Here is a 6,000-nt window from a genome sequence, read left to right as displayed (position 1 = left end):
AAGGCGTTTGATAACAGTTTTACGTGTTGTAAGGCAAACGGTTATTGGTCGCAGGGCTCACGGATTCGGTCGGTAGTAAACACAGCGAGGTTCTTGGGACCCTGGATTGGTCAGCTTTCCGGGGACAGAGTAAATTCCTCCGGATTCCGAGCATCGACTGGCTGCCCTTCTGACGCTGCCCCGCCCTCTCCCCTTCTGATTGGTTGCAGCACGGGATGGGAGAGGAGGAGGAAAGCCGCGGAGTATGTGAGTCGTGTTGCGTCACTTCCGTTTGCTGTGGGCAGCCGCCGCGGTATTCTCAGAGTGCGGTGGCGAACTGGCTGAAGGAGCTGAGGGACTAGAGGCGGGGTGGGCGGAAAAGGGAGGAATCCCATCACGGAGGCGCCAGCCTGGACGTTTCCACGTCCTCCGACACTGTCGGGTGGGATCGGAGAAGGGTCACCGCCTCCTCCTTCGAGAAGGGGGGCGGAGCCCGGCTCAGGTGAGGCGACCCTGTCAAAGCGAGCTATGGTGGCGCGCGCGGGCGCGCTCACGTGGAGACGGTTGAGCTCTAGGGGTGCTGGGTGGGCGGCGCGAGCGGGGTCTCGTCCTGGCGTCCAGACGCGCGCAGACGCGTACTGGTTCCCCTCCACACCCTACCCCCGCCTACCCTGTCTGTCTTTCTGAGGGAGTATTGTTAACCCTCGGAACGGAGGGGCCAGGCTAGTGGGAGGCGTGTTCTGCGCAGGCGTCCCCCGTGTCCCGACGCCAGGCTGTCCGTCCGCAGGGTGGGGCGGGGGTTCTTGCCCACTTGCATCTGCCGGCGGGCGACGTTGGTTACGGGGCTCGGGTGGGAACGGCTTGCGACCAACAGCCTGGCGAGGTGAATAGAAGATCTGCGGGATGGGGTCGGGTGGCTCCCTTGCCCCCATCCTGGGTCTTTTTGAGCGACGAGGTTTCATTTCATCAGAGCAAGGCCAAGGCGGTCTGGAATCGGGAACCGGAGGCTGACCCTGCACGGATGGAGTTAGTGTTTTGGAATGCCCCAACTTATCAGAGGACTAAAGTGTTTATAGGCATTTATTGGACGGCCTCTGCTTCCAAGCTTCGTGCTAGGAGCTGTGGGGAATGCAGTGGGAAGAACAGCCTTGCCCCCTCATCACCTCGTTTGGAGGACATAAAGATTTATACTACTTAGATACTAACATTAGGCAGTAAATTAAAGGGGGGGGGGGCGTCGAGGGTTAGGTTGTTTCCTTCTAAAGAAAGTCCTTTGTCGTTAAGTCATTCTGCTTTCTGGCATCGTGGAGGGTACTGTGGAAGCTAATTTCTAAATAGGACCCAAATTCTTAATAATTTGGAGGAAAAAAATATAGATAAAGGCGCAGCAAAGTCTTGAATACTAAGTAGTATGCTTGGGTTCTGGTTAATTTTAACGAATGAAAGTAAGAAACCCTTCACCTTCAAGAATTGAAGCAAAAATCCAAAATATGCTCATATACCTTTCAGTTGTAGTAGGTAGAAGATATTATGTACGTTGGGATCTTTCTTTAGAGGTTGAAGAGAATGCTGTGCCTTAGACATCACTGATGATTTGTTATCCTTGTACTGACTGTTGTGATTTAGATTAATTTAAAGAAGGTGGGTTAGGTGTCTCATTGTTTTCTGGAGAAACTGCGTTCTGTTTTTGTGGTTTCCGTGGTGAGCGTGGTAAGCTAAAAGATTAGCAGAGAGAGAAAGAGACCAGGTGGAGAGAGGAGAGAGAGAGGATTTTGGAAAAAAGCCCCTAAACCAAGGGAAGGCCTCCTTCTACTGCTTTAGTCTGGTCTGGAAATCCCAGGAAATTTGGGAAGACTGGCTTTGCCACCACTGTTGGCTTGGTGACCTGCCAGGTAAGACTTAACTGGTTAAGGGCTTGTTCTGGGCTCTTGTGTTTTGCTAAATAAAACGAACCAGGACTTTTAGAGTCCTGAAATCAACATGTTTTCTTGCTTTCCCTTTTCTTTCCTAAAATTTGTGTCAAAACATGGTTCGCAGGGGATACTGGCAAGCTGTATTCTGGCTATTTGAAGTGTCTAGCAAAATCCTGAAAGTGATCAGATTTGGAAGAAAAGCATTTTAGAGTGGGGTGTTTTGCTAAACTTAGGGGGTCAGTGCTCTCAAAAGAGGCTTTGTCTCAAGACTATGACGAGAAGTTGAAGTCACTAAAAAAATACTTGGGTACAGAATGTATGTATGGGTAAATGTTTAGTATTTAAAGTACTTAGCGTGAATTATGTTGGAGTTCTTTAGTATGGGCAAGACTTAAAAATATCTTATGTACAGTGAGAAATGACAAAATTTGCTCTAGTGCTGTACAGAATCTTGAATCTGCCTCAAATTCTCTTTGGAATGGGGAAAGAAAAGCCCAAGGTATTGATTCCATATTAGTCTAAAGGTTTTGTTTTTTTTAATGTAAGTCTATTGTAAACAGATACTTTTCCTGTCAGTTTTAAGAACAAGAGTTCCTTTTTTTTTTTTTTTTTTACCGTATTTAACATTTCTCAAATATGGATGCTGTCCAGTAAAGCCAGATTTTATGAGTGTAGCAGGTGGGATGGAATGTAACTCTACAAGGCACCTTTTGTCTAAATATAAAGTGAACTGAGGCTAAAAGACCAGCTGTTTCTGAGTGAACTATTGCTCTTACAGTTGTTTTCATCATTTCCATCACTGAATAGTGGCCTTTAATCTCCAGATTCCAATTTTAGGAGGTGCCTTGCATTTGACTAATTATACATTTATTAAAAGCTTTGAGTTACCTTTCTGACAGCTCAAACAGATTAGGAATTGTGTTAGAGTACTGACATTTTAGTGTAATATAGATAGATTACGGTTTTAGTATCTAAGATTATTTTATCTGTAGATAATTTTCCTTGTGATATTCTAACATATCTGAATGATATGTTTAAGGTTCCAGTATTTCCTCGATTCTAAACTGCATTCTGTTCACATTTTAGTATTAACGACCCAGGAGGTGGGGGTGGGGTGCCCAAGTGAGCATTCTGCCATAGTTTAATTGGCAGCACTTTCCCCCCCTAATGTTACATTAAATGGGGTTGCACTTTATAAGCACTGTCATCCTAGATTTAATGAAACATGGTACTATTAAAAGACTTTTGTATCCAATTAATTCCATGTTAATTGTAACCAATTAAGTTTCCAAATCTGCCTTTGCACTAAAAAGAAAGTTTGTTACTGAAAAGAATCCCATTGAAAGTAATATTTTTCCTTATATAGATGGAAACTAGCAAACTGATTTGTTTCTTTGACATTTTAAAGGATGATTGAGTGCTGGGTCTGCTTTTTAGAGACTATGCTTGGTGCTTGTTACTTTGTGTACTTGATAACAGTTTACAAATGCTTTATTTCCTGCTTCTTAAAAGTTTAAAATAATCAGGGTGAATCACTCCCCCTTTCTTCTGTACAAGATGTTGTTAACTTGGTGTAATTGATTTTTCAATACGTCTTAATTAGTGAGTTATAATTTAAAATCCACTCAGCTGTCTTTCTTTAAAAATGCAAGACCTTCAATTTTGTAGTCCTTCCGTTTTCGTCTCTACTGCAGAGAGGATCTGCCAAAGGAGTACAGGCAGAATAAAACCCACTGTTTAGGGGTTCTGTTTTGAGAAGAATCACAGATAATACAAAAATCTAAGCACATTTAGTAACATACATTGTATTTTATTTTGAATAGAATGTTAAAAGCAGCTCAGCAGGTGAAGTATCAGTTGCTTGCTGAATACTCTTGATTTGATAAATAATTCATAATGAAGGGATATACTGCTTTGAAAGTGAACTTGGTATAATAAATGAATTAAATCCATTTTTCATCTTCTTCCTGAAAAGGCACCATCAATAATAGTGTCTCCAGTGCTTCAGAATGGCTTTCTTCTTGATAAAAGTTTAGTTTTTTTTCTTAAGAAATATGTATCTTGATCTGTCAGGGGTAAAAGGCAATAAAGGCTGTTTTTAAAAATTGCTGAAAAGGTTGTGTGTGTCAAGGGCAACTCAAATGGGTGTCAGGCAACATTTTCTAAATAACAGAAAATATATTTAGACTTCTTAAAAATGTTAAAATATAGTCTCAAATATACAAGCAGCTAAAAGAAGCCATTGATGAATGGTTTCTATAGATTTTTTCATACCTTTGTGAAGTTTGTACCATCGTCTGAGTGTTAAGTGGCTACAGATGTTTTTTTATCTGGATAATCAGTTGGCTGGCTAGTCATTGTAAATTTTAGGAAAATGTAGCACCTGAGAAAGGAACATTTCTGGGACAATACAGTGCAGGTGTAAAGTTCTGAACAGGATAAAGCACGAAGTTTGTTGTAAATTATTTTGAAGTTGAAGTGCAGTACTATCAGACTCTGTCCTGGAACTGACTGACTTGGGCATGCCCGTCTTTCAGACAGCATCCTGCTGGTGGGCCACCATCTTGGCTGATCATCTCCCTGACAGGTTTAGGCAGATCAAGATCTTCCCCTTTTAGCAGGTGATCCTGCCACGGGGAATGCATTCTATTACTCAGCCCCTCTTCTCCACAAAGCTGTGCTCTCTGATTCTTGTTTGGCACCAGCCTCTTGGAGGGCAGGGTTGGGAGGAGTGATAGGCAAGAGCAGTGGAAGGAGAAGAAAAAGCTTATCTTGCATCCTGCTGATCTTCCAAACTAGGGTCTTTTGGCGGTGACAAAGGCTTGGCAGTGTGGTCTTTGGTGCTGGCAGCGTGTAGTATTGGCAGTAAAGGAGGATTTGAGGAAGAGAAGAGCAGCCCATGCTCCCAGCTCTCTCAGAACCCTTACTCTAATTTTCACTCCTTAGCTGTTATTTTACACACCTTTCTTTTCACTCAACTTCCAGTTCTTGACCCTGACCTTGCTTTTCAGCTTCATCCCTCCAATCTCCTAATCCTTATTCCTAACCTTTGCTCACAGTCAGTTCAATTCAGTTCAGTTGCTCAGTCGTGTCCGACTCTTTGCGACCCCATGGACTGCAGCATGCCAGGCCTCCCTGTCCATCACCAACCTGGAGTTTACTCAAACTCATGTCCACTGAGTCAGTGATGCCATCCAACTATCTCATCCTCTGTTGTCTCCTTCTCCCACCTTCAATCTTTCCCAGCATCAGAGTCTTTTCAAATGAGTCATTTCTTCACATCAGGTGGCCAAAGTATTGGAGTTCATCAGTCCTTCCAATGAGTATTCAGGACTGATTCCTTTAGGATGGACTGGTTGGATCTCCTTGCAGTTCAAGGGACTCTCAAGAGTCTTTTCCAACACTACAATTCAAAAGCATCAATTCTTCAGCGCTTAGCTTTCTTTACAGTCCAACTCTCACATCCATACATGACTACTGGAAAAACCATAGCCTTGACTAGACGGACCTTTGTTGGCAAAGTAATGTCTCGGCTTTTTAATATGCTGTCTAGGTTGGTCATAACTTTTCTTCCAAGGAGCAAGCATCTTTTCATTTCATGGCTGCAGTCACCATCTGCAGTGATTTTGGAGCCCAGAAAAATAAAGTCTGACACTGTTTCCACTGTTTCCCCATCTATTTGCCATGAAGTGATGGGACCAGATGCTGTGATCTTAGTTTTCTGAACATTGAGCTTTAAGCCAACTTTTTCACTTGCCTTTTTCACTTTCATCAAGAGGCTCTTTAGTTCTTCTTTGCCTTCTGCTGTAAGGGTGGTGTCATTTGCGTATCTGAGGTTATTGATATTTCTCCTGGCAATCTTGGTTCCAGCTTGTGCTTCTCCAGTCTAGTGTTTCTCATGGTGTACTCTGCATATAAGTTAAATAAGCAGGGTGACAATATACAGCCTTGATGTACTCCTTTCCTGATTTGGAACCAGTCTGTTGTTCCATGTCCAGTTCTAACTGTTGCTTCCTGACCTGCATACAGATTTCTCAAGAGGCAGGTCAGGTGGTCTGGTATTCCCATCTCTTGAAGAATTTTCCACAGTTTGTGGTGATCCACACAG

At 43.2% G+C, this 6,000-nt stretch overlaps 1 protein-coding gene across 4 annotated transcripts in view; it reads left to right on the top strand.

Moving 5' to 3' along the window:
- Positions 1-266: 266 nt before the first annotated feature.
- ZBTB5 (zinc finger and BTB domain containing 5) overlaps positions 267-6,000 on the top strand; it is a 28,805-nt gene continuing 23,071 nt past the window's right edge. For 2 of the 4 annotated variants that reach the window (XM_027549679.1, XM_027549676.1), the window contains exon 1: positions 267-481. The gene's annotated coding sequence lies outside the window, so the exon portion shown is untranslated. The other 2 variants (XM_027549681.1, XM_027549680.1) reach the window with 2 other exon arrangements.

The sequence above is a fragment of the Bos indicus x Bos taurus genome, chromosome 8 (genome assembly GCF_003369695.1).
Source record: "Bos indicus x Bos taurus breed Angus x Brahman F1 hybrid chromosome 8, Bos_hybrid_MaternalHap_v2.0, whole genome shotgun sequence".
Lineage (NCBI taxonomy): Eukaryota > Metazoa > Chordata > Mammalia > Artiodactyla > Bovidae > Bos > Bos indicus x Bos taurus.
Note: the sequence above shows the minus strand (reverse complement) of the source record. Positions and strands in the feature narration are given on the sequence as shown.